Genomic DNA, 18,568 nt, shown 5'->3' on the forward strand with positions numbered 1-18,568 from the left:
TCTTTTTTAGGAAAATAATTCCCAAAATGACAGGTGGCAAATCTCGCTACTCCAAGTAGCGAGATTACGTCAAGGTTATTCCGAGAATTATTTTCCCGAGAAATGTATTATTTAATATATATTTTTTAAAAAAGGATAAATTGGGAAAAAAACTCGCATGATGTGCGCTCGGTGCGATTTTCAGAGATGGTTATTTATTCAAAGATATTAAAAAAAATACATTTTAAAGATGAAAAATATAATTATTAAACTACACTTAATGGAATATTTTTAAGTAAAATTATAAAATTATAAAAAGGAAAAATATATAAAAACACAATAGTAATACACATTTACATATAAAAACATCATTGTTGTTGCTAAAAATTGAATGACTTTCGAGGATCAACCTTGACCGCGACCACCTGAAAATGGATCAAACAAGAATAGTTTGGAGAACCCAGGATATATATTCCGGAGATCACTTCGATGCTTAAGTTAGGAATCGAGAGAGATTTAGATTGCAACAGTAAAGAAGAATATGGATGAGAATGAGATGCTTACCTCCTCTCGGAGTATCCTTTTATAGTGATGGAGGCATGCCCTCCTTTAATTTCATATTGATGGGTGCATTATTATGTTAACGAGAGGTTATGGATAATTTAAGAGTATTTATGCGAGGGGTATTAATGGTGATTTTATAATCGTAGTCCCTCATGAATGTGCCTATGGATTTTGGGTATATCACTTGCCCCCCTTTACTCTCGAATTTTTGAACTAAGTTTCTTTTATTTAGAGTGTTTTGAGGCCCTCCACCCTGGCCTATTTGGGAGCTTCCAACAAAATCTTAGTCGGTTGTCGAGTGCCATGGCTCAATTCGAGCCAGTTGCAAAGCTTCTCAGCTCAATCTGAGCCGATTAGAGGAGCTTGTTGACTTAATTTGAGCTGGTAACTAGATGGTTTGGCTCAATCCGAGCCAGTTACTGAACGATTCAGCTTAATTTGAGCCGATAAACTGAATGATTTGACTCAACCTGAGTTAGATACAGTGCTCTTTGTCTTAAGCCAAGCTAGTTACCTTACTCTTCGGCTCAATCTGAGGTGGTGTTATTCCTCTTTTGCTTAATCAGGACTGACCATTTCCCTCTTTGGTTGAGTCTGATCCGATTACCTTCCTATTCGACTCAATCTGAGTCGGGCCAGTGTAATTCTTCTTTGGCTCAATCCAAGCCAATTGCCTTCCTTTTCGGCTCAATTTGAGTTGATTGCCTTCTTATTCTACTCAATTTGAATTGGTGTAATTCTTTTCAGCTCATTTGAGATGATTGCCTCCTTCTTTGATTCAATCCAAGTCGATTGCCTCCCTCTTCGATTCATCCGAGTTGATTGCCTTCCTATTCGACTCAATCCGAGTCGGTGTAATTCCACTTCGGCTCAAGTCGAGCTTATTGCCTTCTTTTTAGGCATAGTTTAAGCTAGTGAATATGCTTTGAGGCAAATTTTTAATCAGATAACCAGACCTTTTGTTGACCTTATAGGTCACACCCGGTTTTGATAATGAAAAATACTTGGTGTATTTGATGGATGTTTGAGGATATGTGTAGGTATACTGTTGGCAGATCAAAATGATGGCACAAGGAGTAAAAGTTGAAGGCCCTGAAGATCCTATTTATGTTGTATTTAAAATCTTTATTCTTTATGGGTTTGTAATAGTAAATAGGGTCTAGACTGTAATAATTATATGCATCACCTGCATGGTATGATAGGTAAGCTCAAAATGAAAAAAACCTAGAATGACCCTAGGACACCCACACATGCACATATATATATATATATATATTTGGTTAAATGGAATGGGTGATCACATGATTAAACAGAATCGAAATGCACTTAAGTTGCATGCTCAGTCGACCGTATTGCACAAGTACAATATCACCTGGTTGACCGAATCGAGACCGAGTTAACTATTTGACCAATGTCTGGTCGACTGTGACATGCTAATTCATTCTCACCCAGTCGACTGAACTCCCTTAGAGTAAACTCTTTGACCTTACGGTCGACTGAGCCCAAAACGTAAGCTAACGCCCTAGTCGACCGAGTTCCTACATGTGAGAACTCAAAGCTCCAGTTGACCGAACTACTTAGTTCAAAAGCTCCCGATCGACCAAACCACGCTAAAAAGGAAAATCACCTCTAGAACCTGTTTGACCGATCGACCGAACTTCTAGTTCATTTCTTACCCGGCGGACCGAACTTGCACAGCTCGATCAACCGAATCTGCCTTCAGTCGACTAGTGCTCTTAGGATGCCCCATTATTTTTACCATGGTTGAAATATTTAAACGGGGTTCATTGTATTAAAATGTATTAAAACATTTATAATAATTCCATATGTGTCCTGAATTGTTATATTTTTGGGGAACTTTATATATACCCCCTTATTTGGAATCATTAGTATCAAATTAGCAATCTTAATAAGGAAAAATCCTTTGAAATTCGAAAATCTCTTATACTCATTTTTTAGCCTTCAACACTCATTCTTACCAAATTTTATTATTCAAATCTCTTTGTAAGTGTGATTGAGTGTTCTTCTCATTAGGTTTAAGCTCTCCCTTATTCTTATTGATTGAGGTTATTTTATTAGAGAGCTAAGCTTGAAGTTTACCTAGGAGACTTTGTTAATAAGTCTTCCCTAGGAATACTTCATTGAGTCTTTGAGTTTTGCATTGTCATTGTAATACTCAAGGAGTTCACTTTGGATTTTGATTTCTAAAATATTTACAAATCATTTTGAAAATATCTCTTGTGCTTATATTTGAGAAATATATATTTTGAAATATTTGCTTGAGTGTCAAAAGATCTTTGTTGCTATACCTTTGATTAAGATCATCATTTTAATACAAAGATCAAATAACTATTTTTACAAACCATTGTTGAATATCTCTTGTGGTTCATCTCGATAAAAACTATGTTGAGATATTTGGAGTATACTTGTGATCTTTGCTAGTACACTGTGATTGAGAATATTATTTTGACACAAAGATCCAATCACTTGCACTCTCATGTACTGATTGCATTATTGACATTAATTTGAGAGTAGACACCTAGGCTACACCGAGCTTATCATATCTTATCATTTGGTAGTGTGTTGATTAAATTGGTACATATCAGTTTATGTAAGAAGCAATTCCTTGTACACAAAAATTGTATTTCAAATCTTTCGTATTCCAGGCACAGGTATGAAGAGGGAGACTATCCCTGTTGAATAGTCCCGGACTGACTTAGACCTGGTAAGGCGTGTTGGTTGAGGTCAGCCCCACTAATTGACTTAAGTGTAACCGGTGCCACTCCACTCGTTAAGTGAGCCTTTAGTGGAATCCTCGGGCTTGCGAGTTAGAGGCGGGGACGTAGGCACAGTTGGCCAAACCCCGATAACATATCGTGCGTGCATTTTATTTTTCCGTAATTTATTTATCGCACATGTATGTTATATTATGAATGTTGTACCTTACTTAATTTTCGAACGTTATATTTATCTGCACATTTGGAACTATATAGATAGACCCTAGGTTGCGAATATACTGCAATTAGATTAGCTAGACCTAGGAATAAATTTTAAAGTTCCAATTCACCCCCCGCCCTCTTGGGAATACACCAAAGTTAACAATTGGTATGAGAGCCTCGTGGCATTGACTCAAACGTTTTTGCTAAAAGATCGAGATGACTCTCATTGGTGTATCCCCATTCAGAGAGGGACAGTCACCTACCAGCCCTCCATTGTTTTGTGGTGTTGATTACACCATCGGGAAAATTATAATGAGTATATTTATAAAATCTATGAGTATGAGGGCTTGGCAGGTGATTGTCAAAGGAATTTGTATGCCTGTAAACGAAAATGATATTACCTTGATGCATGCAAACTCATATGCCATGGAACTATTATATTGTGCTTTATATTCTAACATCTTTCTTGAGATCATGGCATGTCATAGTGCACAGGAAATCAAGAATGAACTTGAAAGAAAATATGGAGAATCCTGGGAAAATTAAAACACCACTCATGGAGTGGCAAATGATGGGGTTAGTGCATTAACAGAACAAAAGGTATATGATTCTCACTCTAACTCATTTGAGGATTCATGTGTTGAATTTTGTGTTGCTACATGTGTTGAATCATCTATTGAATATTGTGATAATCTTGTTGCTGATGCTCATGATGATTCTTATGAAAAATATTGCAATATATTGTATGATGAATCAATTGGTATTCCTTGTGAAAATTTTGCTGTTATTGCATGTAATGATTCATGTGAAAATTGTTGTGTTAATTCTTTTGATGAATCATGTGTTGAATACTATGTTGTGTCACATGCTAAACCATTTTTTAAACATAATGATAATTCTGTTAATATTGCATATGATGATTCATCTATTAATTCCTATGATATATTTTGTGATGAATCTTCAAATGTTTCTTGTGATGAGGGATGATGGTATGAACGCATGCAATGATTCATGTGTTATTCAGTTTGATAAATCCTGTGATGAATCATTTGATGAGATGCCTTTATGTAGAAAACTAGAGAAGACTTCATTTAAAATGCATAAAATTCTAGTTGAGATATCAAAGAAGAAAACATTTTTGAAAAATAAAAATGAAAAGAGGCAAAACACTTAAATGATTTGAAAGAATATCAAGCCACTCTAGAAAGGAGAAAAATTGAGAAGGTTTTGAAAATCATTTGCTTAGAAAGAAAAATTAAATTTTTTTTTTTTTTCAATTCCTCAAGTGAGAAAGATAACCTAACAACCCTTTCGGACTTAAAAAGAAAAATCCTTTCAAAAAGGATTCAGGTTGTTTGCATAAAACCAATAGTCTAGCCTCTCTGAGGAAAAATAGAATAAATAAGTACAATCTTTTATGTATATTCAATACCTACTTATTTTGCAAAACTATGTGGCACGTATGGTTTAATTGCTTACTTAGAAGTGTCAAAGTCTTATAAAAGGAAATGAAATGGATAATTATCAAAGCAAACCTCGTAGGACTTAAGGAAAAATGGATTCAAATTGAAATTATCTTCTAGTTAATTTTTCCTTAGTTTCTAGGTTTAGGGGTTGTAATGACGGTAAGTCTGGGAAGTGGTCTTTGCTTAAAATATCAAATCTTTGTATATGCTTTAACTATGGCATATTGTTTTACCAAGAACCGTTAGAGAATCACGTCAGTGTAGAAATATATGTAATATATCCAATCTGAACTTAAGGAGTTTTTGGTCAAAACTGAAAAATTGACCATGCTCGGTCGACTAAGGCATTGAATGAAATGGAGCTCCCGATCGATTGTCACATTGACTCTGACCGTGTGGTCGACCGACCCATCATGAGCTTCACGAACTCGGTCGACCGAACCTGTCGGTCTACCCTTGGTCAACCGAATTGAAAATCGTGTACCTACCTCGGTTGACCACCCATTTCAATACAAGGTGCCTTCGGTCGACCGAACACTACCAGTTTGTGAACAATTTAAAGGGACGATTGACCGAACCTGTTCCTGGTCGACCAAACCTCGGTGCTTATATACATCCTTCACGTTCAGATTTCAGTTTTCACTAGAAAAACTTCAGAGCTCCTTCACTGTTCCTCTAAGTATTATCTCGCATTCTTAGACCAGTACCAAACCCATCTCCTCCAGCTTTCATGGCTCGTCAAGATGATTGTATCGAAGCCTATGATATGGCGCACGCTGAGGACAACTAGTTTTGGTCAGAACAAGCCAAAATCAAATATGTGCGGGAGTTTTTCCTAAAAGAAGCTATCTTGGGTAAGATTCTAGATCTTGAATTTATGGAACAACATTTTGGGAATATTATGAATATATTCCATTATGAGGGGTGGAAGACCTTTATCTCTTATTAGCCCAATGGCCATTACCCTACCTATGTTAGGTTATTCTACGCTAACTTAGGTAACGATGAAAATGGGTATTTCTCCAAGGTAGTGAGGACAGACATTCAATTTGATGCAAAATATTTATTTGATGTTCTAGATATTGATCGTGGCGATTTTGAATGCCTTAACTCAATAACTTATTGGATACACGAACAAGATTTTACTGTTGCCACTTTTGCTAATCTAATTATGTCTAATCCACTGGCCGCTAGTCAGAATCACCCACCTCAATATAAGCAATTCACCTTAGAGGCTAAGATTGTGCACCACCTGATTACGTACAATATCCTGCCTAAGGCAGGATCTAGGGTGCATGTCTCCTTCCTAGACTGCTTTGTCATGTGGTGCTTATTCGCTCGGAAAAAGCTAGATTTACCCAGCTTGATGATTCGGTGGATGATGGCCAAGTGACTCACTCGAAAAATGAGCAGCTTGGAAGCTATCCCAAGTATAGGAGTTACGTCGTGTAATATTAAGCCCAAGGGCTAGATCATCTCCTCAGGGAATGCATTTTAATCTCAATTTCACGTTCTCCCAATCGAAAATAAAAATGTACTGAACTCAGTTCAGATTCGGGGTTTTTCATAATTTTGGAGACTTAAACAAAAACTTAAATTAAAGTCCTAAAACTAGCATACTTCAATTTAAAGAGTACGAATGGAAACTCTAATCTACCTAAGGAGACATCAAAACACACGCTAATTAAAAATGGTAACATTGATCATGGAATTAAAGCACGTAGTGGAAACATAGACAAAATTCAAACACAGATTAAAAGACTAAAACTTTAATACAATCCAAGAACTCGAACCAAAGTTTAACTATCAATTGACTTAAATGAGAATAAAACACATTAAAAACATAAATAAAAGGAACTAAAGGAATGATAAATAAATAAAAGGAGTTAAATTAAATCCATCCAATCTAATAATAACATTAATTAAAAGAAACATAAATAAATAAATATTAAACTCCACTAAAACAAATTAAAATACTTTAACACCCATTCAAACAATCTTTCAAGATTCTCATAAGCAACTAAAGAAGAGAAAAGAAATATTTTGTTGCAATTGAAAACAAAAGAAAGAAAAGAAAAGAATAAAGGAGAGAGAGAGAGAGAGAGAGAGAGAGAGAGAGAGAGAGAGAGAGAGAGAGAGAGAGAGAGAGAGAGCATGAGAGCTCGGCCATGGCAGCAGATGCAACTGCTTCTGATGCTGGAGAGGATGGCTCGGGTTCCAGCTGGTGGAGAGTTGTGGAACAGGGGCTGGAGAGAGCAGGGGGCAGGTTGCAGTGGTCTCGGGTTCCAGCAGAGTGACTGGCTGCAACAGCGGCTATGCGTGGTCGTGAGGATCTGCTGGAGAGGAATAGCTGGCTATGGACTCAGGGTAGAGGATGAGGTGATTTGCTCGGGTCTGCTGCTGGTATGGAGTGGGATGGGAGCTGCCTGCTGGTGTGCTGTAACTCTGGTGTGGCTGGGATAGCAAGAAGGAGCTGCTGGCTTTCGGGTTGCAAAGGGCTAAGGGAGGATAGGGAACTGAAAGGAAAAGAGAACAGAGGGAAGGAGGAAGAAGGAGATTAAGAGAGGAAGGGGATCTGAGTGAGAGATAAAGAGGAAGAGCTAGGGAAGAAGGAGGAGCAAGGGAAGAGAGGTTAAGAGAAGAGAAAAGGAGACAAGAAGTAAAAACAGAGCAAGAGGTTCGGCTGGGGGCAGCGCCCAACAGGGGAAAAGGTGGAGAATAGTAAATTTAAATAAAGGAGAGGGGAGGCTTGCCCTAGACCCAGATGGAGATAACCCGACCCAATTGGGTTTGACCCGGCAACTTGACCCAACTCGAATTGTTATATTTTTTTTTTATTTTTTTCATTCTTTGTTCATCGCAAATATGACTCTTCTGGATCCCGTTTCTCGTAAAACTTAAAACATGAAACTTGTAGATAATCCTTTCCTTTTTCTTTAGAAATTTGAATCGTCTCGATCGGAGCTCATATGGAAAAGTTATGCATGAAATACGAACAGGTGTTGATTTTGGTTTCCGAGATTTTTCCTGCAACAAAAAATTACGAAAACTTCATAAATAATGCAATAAAGTTCAAGAATGATGATTTTGGCACTTTATTAAAATATTAGACAATTTTGGACATTTAATTAAAAATATAAACCGTAAAGCTTGGGTTAAGATGCCCAATTACGCAGTTTTGACGCGTAATCACACCCCCCAACTAACGTTTTGCTAGTCTCTAGTAAATGACGTAAATGAATCTCAGGGCGGTGCCTACAACTACATACTCCGGTGATCATGAAATCAATGCACATGCAACATAACTATACCACTTCACATACAAGAACATAATTGAATTTCACACAAGGTCGTTCATATTCAATGCACACGACTCCAAAGCACATCACTCATGTAAGTTTCATCATTTATATGTCATTTAAGAGTAGTATACTCACATGAAGTTAATCAGTGGCACATTCAGAGTTAATGCAATCATATAAGTTCGAGTATAAACAGGTAAACTCTCGAGGTGTGTGTGATGTGTGTGACTCAGTACACCTAGGACGCCAGTGGACACCTACAGAACGGTCACTTTGACTTGGCCTAACTGGTATACCCTCAAGAACACTCAAAGGAATGGATTCACTCATCATATGTGAGGAGGAGTGTCGCGATCAAACAGCCCACATATTAAAAGGAACAATGCTAAGTATATGGAGTGGATTAGTCTGGAAAGGATCTAGCCTATCTATGAGGTGTGTCGGGTCTTTCACCCTAGCATCTTCTCACCTACTCGCCATATCCAACTGAGACCACCCTAGATCAACTTATTCACAAACTTGTCGTGAATTCATCTGAGGCATTAATCGGTTGAAGAATCTTCGTACGCGAAAAATATGTGTCGTGTCCTTGATTCTTTGTGATATGTATGTGGATCAAGCATTAGCGTTTCATCTCATGTGCATGTTTATTTCTTGTTCTTTCTTCTACTCATTCTTCATTTTCTATCTTTTCTTGATTAATTAGGACAATCTTAACACTTCTTTTGTAATCTTCATACAATCAATGGGAATTGAGCTCGAATAGGGGTCTATGAACTAAGTCTATCTCTAGGGGTGGCTCAGCCTTCACATCTTGAGTAGGCTACAAAACCTAAGTTTCTATCTCCCCACTAGGTGTCACCTCTAGGCTAGCAAATCAAAACATAGACTAGTGTACAAAGGAATCATCCAGAAAAAGAGAATTGAGTTCCATGAACTCTGATTTGATATTAACGCTCAAAAGGACGATAAATAGCTCAAGGATATCTCACAAGGTGTCATAGTCTCCACGAGTGCTCTCTTAGTGCTCACAGGAAACCCTAGGTGCAATGAATCACGTGAATGTGTTTATTTAGTCTTCTGAGATGCCGTGTAAATACAGGAAATTATATAGTCAAATTAACACGAATGTACTACCAATCGATTCTTTATGGAGTCATAAAATCATATAAAGAGAAACTATGCATGATTGACTCAAGTGTGTCATTCTTAAGTTATACTCGAGTATGTGAAAGGTATACGCAATGTTAAGCATGACACAATGCAATGTAATTCCTTCAGTGCTCCTCCTTTATTTCTCTCTCTTTTTTATTTATTTATTTTTTGTTTTTTTTTTGTTTTTAAAACCCAGTACGTGTACGTGTACAGTGTCACATGCGAATGCTCATCCCCCCCAACTAAAGTGGAACATTGTCCTCAATGTGAAAGCATAGGGAAAATAGAAAATACTGTGCATGGGAAAAGTAAGGTGTACCTGAGTGGCGAAATAATGGAAAACAAAGATCGAACTACTAGAAAATAGACCTGAAAACTAACTAAAAATAAAATAAGATAAAATAAAAGGAAAAGAAAGAAAATAAAAACATCACAATTGTCTGGCGGAGGCTCAGGAGGAATTTCGTCTGGTGGCTACAGGTCTATAAATTGCATCGGCGGGTCTCCAAATTTGAGCCGCCAAAATCGATTAGTCTTCAAACCTACACGAAAATTAACCTCAAATGAATTAATGCGTGTCAGAATACCAAACAATACGTGCACAGGTTGACTCTCGTGTGTGGACAAGAAAGGGTCTTTATTCAACATCGTGTCCAAGAAATGTGCTTCTTTACGAACTAACGTGTGATGGGAAGTTATTGGAGCAATTACTTGTAGTTCTTCAAAAGCATTAACATTAAAAGTTTTACCTGGTTTTTTAAAAATTATATGCTCACCAGACTGGTCACCCTCTTTATCGGGTGTACATATCATCATACCACTGCAATAGTCTGCCTCCACATTAGGCTCCTTAACATTTAATTCAGGCGGGAGTGATGGTTTCACGATTTCTGAGCTCGGAGTATGAGGTACCACAGGTTGGTACTCCGTATGAGTATCAGTCTCCTCATCAACTAACTACTCCGCTTGTAGCCCCGTTTCCTCTGATTTTTCGTTGAATTCATCTATTTCAGCCATGACTTCTAGTGCTGGGACAACTTGTTGTCCGACGATGAGCATCTCAGGTTGGGGAAATTCTTTCTCGCTTCTCGAAGTAGTGGTGGTCTCTACTGTCTCAAGAGAAACATCGTGTATTTGTTGGTGTGGCTGCTGGTACTCTTGAGGACTAGGCTGAGGTTCCATGGGCAATTCTTCGTTTTCTAAGATGTCGAGCTGCATGCTTATCATATTAATGGTGTCCCGCAATTCATTATTATGATCGACTTGAGTTTGCATGAACTTCTCGAGCATGTTCGCCATCTGAGTTATGCTATCCTCCAGAAATTCTGACGGCGTACAACTCTGAGGAATCTGTTGTGGCTGGTATTGAGGCGGAGGAATATCAGGGTAGTTTGGTGGTTCGTATGCATCACCACCACAAATTGTGCTGATAAGGTGTGCAGTCATGGGTGCCTGAGTGTATCGTGTGTTGCACTGTGGGACATTGCAAGCTAAATAATCAAAGAATGATAATACTTGATCTGGATCCTCGCTGACGGGCTCTCCATTAGACATAGTCTAGACAAAACACTTGCAATCAGGGGTAAGAGTACTATAAAAATAATCAGCTAACCTCCATGAGTCAAACCCATGATGTGGGCAAGTACTTAGCAGATCCTTGAATCGTTCCCAACAAGCCCGAAATGTCTCGTCATCCTGCTGCACAAAATTAAGAATTTGTTCCTGCAAAAATTGAGTTTTCTGTGAGGGACAAAATGCATGTAGGAATTCACACTCCATTCAACCCAATTAGTGATAAAGTGAGGTCTCAATGAATGAAACCAGATCAGTGCCCTATCCTGCAAAGTAGCAAGAAATAAATTTAGTCTAATAGATTCGTCAGTTCTAGCATGAGAAAAAAACATGTTGCATGTTAACTCAAACTCTGCTAGGTGCTGATATGGGCACTCAGATTCCGACCCTTTGAATTCGGGTAGCAATGATGTCCTCCCACGCTGCATCATGAAATTAAGCTCGTCATAAGGAAGAACAGTGGAAGAGGATGCAGTGGCATATTCAAGCTGCAAAAAATCCATTATCGTGCGCGGTGCAGGTGCAGCCATTTTTCAAAACTCGATTTTTTTTTTCTTTTTTTGTTTTTTTGCTTTTTTTTTTATTTTTATTAAAACTAATAAAAATGATGGGAAAAACATAAATTTGAGACTAAGAACGACATTTCCCGACAACGGTGCCAAAAACTTGACTCACTCGAAAAATGAGAAGCTCGAAAGCTATCCCAAGTATAGGAATTACGTCGTGTAATATTAAGCCCAAGGGCTAGATCGTCTCCTCAGGGAATGCGTTTTAATCTCAATTTCACGTTCTCCTAATCAAAAATAAAAATGTACTGAATTCAGTGCAGATTCGGGGTTTTTCAGAATTTTGGAGACTTAAACAAAAACTTAAATTAAAGTCCTAAAACTAGCATGCTTCAATTTAAAGAGTACGAATGGAAACTCTAATCTACCTAAGGAGACATCAAAACATGCGCTAATTAAAAATGGTAACATTGATCATGGAATTAAAGCACGTAATGGAAACACAGACAAAATTCAAACACAGATTAAAAGACTACAACTTTTATATAAACCAAGAACTCGAACCAAAGTTTAACTATCAATTGACTTAAATGAGAATAAAACACAATAAAAACATAAATAAAAGGAACTAAAGGAATGATAAATAAATAAAAGGAGTTAAATTAAATCCGTCCAATCTAATAATAACATTAATTAAAAGAAACATAAATAAATAAATATTAAACTCCACTAAAACAAATTAAAATACTTTAACACCCATTCAAACAATCTTTCAAGATTCTAATAAGCAACTAAAGAAGAGAAAAGAAATATTTTGTTGCAATTGAAAACAAAAGAAAGAGAAGGAAAGAATAAAGGAGAGAGAGAGAGAGAGAGAGAGAGAGAGAGAGAGAGAGCATGAGAGCTCGGCCATGGCAGCAGATGCAGCTGCTGCTGATGCTGGAGAGGATGGCTCGGGTTCCAGCTGGTGTGGAGTTGTGGAATAGGGGCTGGAGAGAGCAGGGGGCAGGTTGCAGTGGTCTCGGGTTCCAGCAGAGTGATTGGCTGCAGCAATGGCTATGCGTGGTCATGAAATACGAATAGGTGTCGGTTTTGGTTTCCGAGATTTTTCCTGCAACAAAAAATTACCAAAAGTTCATAAATAATGCAATAAAGTTCAAGAATGATGATTTTGGCACTTTATTAAAATATTGAACAATTTTGGACATTTAATTAAAAACATAAACCGTAAAGCCTGGGTTAAGATGCCCAATTACGCAATTTTGACGCGTAATCACCAAGATGATAGGGCATAGGGTCATTATGCCATATGGAGGGATTTTGAACAAGTTATTTTGAGGAGTGGGAGTCATTCGATTCAATGTATTCGTGTTGAAAAGGAGGAGGTCCATAGATATATTCTCCACTGTCACCTTGACACTAATGGGATATGAGCTGGTCGGCAACATTTGGTTGTCATATGGTGCGAGGGGTGCAGCAGCTCATGAGGAGGTCTCACAGGTGTTACCACCACAGCCCATGCCGCCGAAGAATACTGATTTGATGGCCGCCATCACCAGCCTTTCTGACTCCTTCGGGCAATTCATAGGATTCGTTTAGTCAGATCTTCAAGATTTAGCGTCATCATCTAGTGCACTTCATGATGAGTTTACACAGTTCTCGATCTCTTCTGTGAATCGGTTCACGGAGATGGAGAGGGTCATTGCAGTTAACTTCAGTGAGTTGAATGACCAGATCTAGGAGATGTAGGATGAGAGAGATAGGATGACGATGGACTTTGACTTCGATATGGGCGATGGGGCTGATGGCGGTATAGATGGGGGTGAGATCTAGCTTCAGGGGAGTATTCTGCAAGGTCAAGAATTGTCTTTATGACTCATTATCCTTTATATTCTCTAGTTTGTACTTATAAACAACTTTTATTTTTTATTTTCTTTCTTTTCTCTTTTCTTACATACTATACTCTCACCTGCTGTCCATTTTGGACTTTGCAAATATTTGAGTTATCTGCTTTTATTTATATCTGCTGGTTGGTATTGATTTGGGAAAGTCGTGGTTGTCTATTTCTTAGGTATTGCATGTTCCCATGATTATGTTTGTGTGTAACTCATGTATGTATATGCCTAGATGATAGCTTTCTATTCTCTTATTGGATATTATGTGATAAACGACATATAAATCATTATCTACCTAATTGCATAAATAATTTAGAATGCCTCCTGCATGGCGGATGCAACGGATGTGCAATTGCTTACTGGTAGATAATTATGTTCTCGCATGGCCTAAACTTATGATATACTGGCTGTTGGGAGTCTTTAATGCAGGTTTATTTGGGAAATGTCCTATTTTCAGACGACATGCTGCCAAAATTTCGATGGACTTTTCCAATATAAAACCTTGTCCAAAGATTTTTATAATAAAATTAAAAGTTAAATCTTTTTGAAAGGATGAGTGAAAACTTAAAAAAAATTAAACTTCATCCTCACATAATCATTAGGTATTTAAGGAGCATAGCTCCATCCCTAGGGAAGGACCATAAAGAACTCTATGCATCATGGTTTGACTTATTAAATATTAAGGCTCTTCTAAGAACCCTGATCATCATTATATCTCGTATGTTTTGATATGGATTGTTCTCGATTATGTGCTTTATTTCATGCCTTAAAGTATGTCTTCTGATGCATGCGTGATCTATAGGGATGATTATACTGATTGAATGGTAAAATGAATAAATCTTAAATCCAGTATATTTGTTTTAAAAGACTTAAAAATTGATTACTTACACTTCTTGGCATTCTTAATGAAATATTTATCCATCTAGTCTAAACAGTTTATTTCATCTAAGCTTGGATTCAATTTGTTAGGAGGAGCTTTCAAATAAGTTTACAAGTCTAACTACAACTAATATAATTGTTGATATCTTGTATTAGCTTAGACTTTGTGAAACTTGATTATTGTTTGTGATGCATAATTCTCATATCTACTGCCAAATGATGCTTGCATTTATGTTTTACATTTTGATCATACTGGAACTGTTTGAGTAATTGTGGATAAATTGGTAGGTCTTATAAACTCAAAAAAGGTCATTTTTATACAGGATTTGTTTTGGAATGTCTTATTTTCAAATGACACTCTGCTGAAATCTTTTTAAAATTTTCCAAACTTATTGTGTATAAAAATTATTTTTACCCATTGCCTAAAACTGTAATTTTAATAATCCTTTTTGCTGTTGCCAAAAGGGGGAGATGAAAAGGCAAAAAATTGGGTTGAAATTAGGTTGCACTTAATGCATATTGTTAGGGGGAGCCATTTGTCACTATACCCATATTTTTTGTATGGTGTATTTGTCATTATCAAAAAGGGGGCGAATGTTGACCTTATAGGTCACACCCGGTTTTGATAATAACAAATACTTGTTGTATTTGATGGATGTTTAAGGATATGTGTAGGTATACTGTTGGCAGATCAAAATGATAGCACAAGGAGTAAAAGTTGAAGGCCTTGAAGATCCTATTTATGTTGTATTTAAAGTCTTTATTCTTTATGGGTTTGTAATAGTAAATAGGTTCTGAACTGTAATAATTATATGCATCACTTGCATGGTATGATAGGTAAACTCAAAAAGAAAAAGGTCTAGAATGACCCTAGGACACCTACACATGCATATATATGGTTAAATGGAATGGGTGATCATATGATTAAACAGAACTGAAATGCACTTAAGTTGCATGTTCGATCGACCGTACTGCACAAGTACAATATCACCTGGTCGACCAAATTGGGACCGGGTTAACTATTTGACCACTGCCCCGTCAACTGTGACATGCCAGTTCATTCTCACCCGATCGACCGAACTCCCTCAAAGTCAACTCTTTGACCTTATGGTCGACCGAGCCCAAAATGTAAGCCAACGCCCTAGTTGACCGAGTTCCCACGTGTGAGAACTCAATGCTCCAGTTGACCAAACTACTCAGTTCAAAAGTTGCCGGTCGATTGAACCGCGCTAAAAAGGAAAATCGCCTTTGGAACCTGGTTGACCGGTCAACTGAACTTCTAGTTCATTTCTTACCCGGTCGACCGAACTTGCACAGCTCAGTTAACCGAACCTGCCTTCGGTCGACTAGTGCTCTCGGGTTGCCCCATTATTTTTACCATGGTTAAAATATTTAAACAGGGTTAATTGTATTAAAATGTATTAAAAAATTAATAATAATTCCATATGCCTGAACGGTTATATTTTTGGGGAACTCTATATATACCCCCTTATTTGGAATCATTAGCATTGAATTAGCAATCTTAATTAGGAAAAATCCTTTGAAATTCAAAAATCTCTTATACTCATCTTTTAGCCTCCAACACTCATTTTTACCAGATTTTACTGCTCAAATCTCTTTGTAAGTGTGATTGAGTGTTCTTCTCATTAGGCTTAAGCTCTCTCTTATTCTTATTGATTGAGGTTATTTTATTAGAGAGGTAAGCTTGAAGTTTACCTAGGAGACTTTGTTAATAAGTCTTCCCTAGGAATACTTCATTGAGCCTTTTAGTTTTGCATTGTCATTGCAATATTCAAAGAGTTCACTTTGGATTTTGATTGCTAAAATATTTTACAAATCATTTTCAAAATATCTCTTCTGCTTATATTTGATAAATATATATTTTGAGATATTTGCTTGAGTTTCAAAAGATCTTTGTTGTTATACCTTTGATTAAGATCATCATTTTAATACAAAGATCAAATAACTATTTTTACAAACCATTGTTGAATATCTCTTGTGGTTTATCTCAATAAAAATTTCTATTAAGATATTTGGAGTATACTTGTGATCTTTGCTAGTACACTGTGTTTGAGAAAATTATTTTGACACAAAGATCTTGTCACTTGCACTCTCATGTACTGATTGCATTATTGACATTAATTTAAGAGTAGACACCTAGGCTACACTGAGCTTATCATATCTTATAATTTGGTAGTGTATTGATTATATTGGTACATATCAGCTTCTGTAAGAAGCATTTCCTTGTACACAAAAATTGTATTTCAAATATGTTGTATTCCAAGCACAGGCCTAAAGAGGGAAACTAGCCCTGTTGAATAGTCCAAGACTAGCTTAGACCCGATTAGGAAAGCTAGGTGCGCCATCCTAGTAAGGCGTGTTGGTTAAGGTCGACCTCGATAATTGACCTAAGTGTAACTGGTGCCGCTCCACCCATTAAGTGAGCCTTTAGTGGAATCCTCAGGCTTGCGAGCTAGAGGCGGGGACGTAGGCATAGTTGGCAGAATTCTGATAACATATCATGCGTGCATTTTATTTTTCCATAATTTATTTATCGCCCATGTATGTTATATAGTGAATGTTGCGCATTACTTAATTTCTGAACGTTATATTTATCTGCACATTTGGAATTGTACAGATAGACCCTAGGTTTACAATATATTGTAGTTAGATTATCTAAACCTAGGAATAAATTTTAAAGTTCCAATTCACCTCCCCTCTTGGGAATACACCGAAGCTAACACCTTTATTTGAGCGGCCTTCTACCAAACAACTTTTGTGAAGCTACTTATATATGGTGTCATGAGTTGTTCTCATCTGATGGGCATGCTTTGGGGTCTCGTGAGCGGTGCTCATCGGATGGGCCATTTCTTGGTTAGATGTGCTCACTTTTGGGTTGTACCATGAGCTATGCTTATTAGATGGGCATGATTGTAACCGTCAACGGTTTGCACTACAATTGTTGACGTTTTTAGACAGAATGCAAAGGACTCCTCTCGGCTTCAAACCTTCGACCATTTGGCCTAAACCGTCAACTATTTTAATTGGCACACGTCATGAAATTCAAATTAGGAGACCAGTAGATTGGGTAGATCGGAGGTTTTTCCTCCAGGGATTGTTACAGGGATGGTTTAGATAGGATCTAAGGTTCCTGTACACTTAGGGTTCATATATAATCAATGTTTGTACCCTAATTTGTAAGCTTGACATTATTGATAGTGAGAATTAGAGTTGCTACTCTCGTGGACATAGGTAAATTGCCAAACCAAGTAAATCTTGTGTCTTTTTATTGTTGCTTTTGTTCTTCTCATTATCGAGTGATTGTTTCTTTCTTATTGTTCATTATTAAGTGATTGGATTGATTGTTTATTGATTAATTCGCGAGTGTGTGAAAGCTTTTGTCGTGCATGCACGAACAAAAATTGGTATCATAGCTGTTGATACACAATGGCTGGGATCTCTTCGATGAAGTTCAATGTTAATAAGTTTGAGGGGATGGGGAACTTCGGACTTTGGCAGAGGAGGGTGAAGGACTTGCTAGTGCAGCAAGGTATGGTGAAGGCTCTATACGGAAAGAAGTTAGACGATATGAACAACGCAAGTTAGAAGGAGCTGGAAGTAAAAGTTGTGTCCACGATCCGACATTGTCTAGCTGAAGACGTGATGTATCACATCATGGATGAAGAATCGTCGGTAGTGGTTTGGTTAAAATTTGAAAGCTGGTACATGTCCAAGTTGCTTACAAACAAGTTGTATCTTATGCAAAAACTTTATTGGCTTAAGATGACAGAGGGTTCAGACTTGACTTAGCACATCAACACTTTCAATCAGATCATTAGTGATTCTAAAGTGAGTTGATGTGAAGTTCAAGGAAGAGGATAAATCATTGATGTTGCTGAATTCCCTACCGATGTCTCCTACATATGAGAACCTAGTTACGACACTGACTTGGGGGAAAGAAACCCTGGAGTTGGAGGACATCACGAGTGCATTCTTAGGGTTCCACCAAAGGAAGAAGGCTAGGGATGAGGGTTCACATGGTGTAGGGCTCATGGAGAAGGGGAATCAGGATCATGGGAGAAGTAACTTTTGGGGTGGATGGAGGAGCCATAGGGCTTGGTCCAAATCCAGGAAGAGGAAGGGCGTGCAGTGTTTTGAGTGCGAGAAAAGAGGGCACATAAAACCTAAGTGTACAAAAAGGAAGAAGGGGATTGCTAAAAGCAAAAAAATTCCATCAAACACGGTGAATGTAGTTGAAGAAGGAGACTTTGGGAGCGATGACAGAGATATGCTCTTGACTTCATTGGGTCA

Source organism: Malania oleifera, chromosome 2 (assembly GCF_029873635.1).
Source record: "Malania oleifera isolate guangnan ecotype guangnan chromosome 2, ASM2987363v1, whole genome shotgun sequence".
Classification (NCBI taxonomy): domain Eukaryota; kingdom Viridiplantae; phylum Streptophyta; class Magnoliopsida; order Santalales; family Ximeniaceae; genus Malania; species Malania oleifera.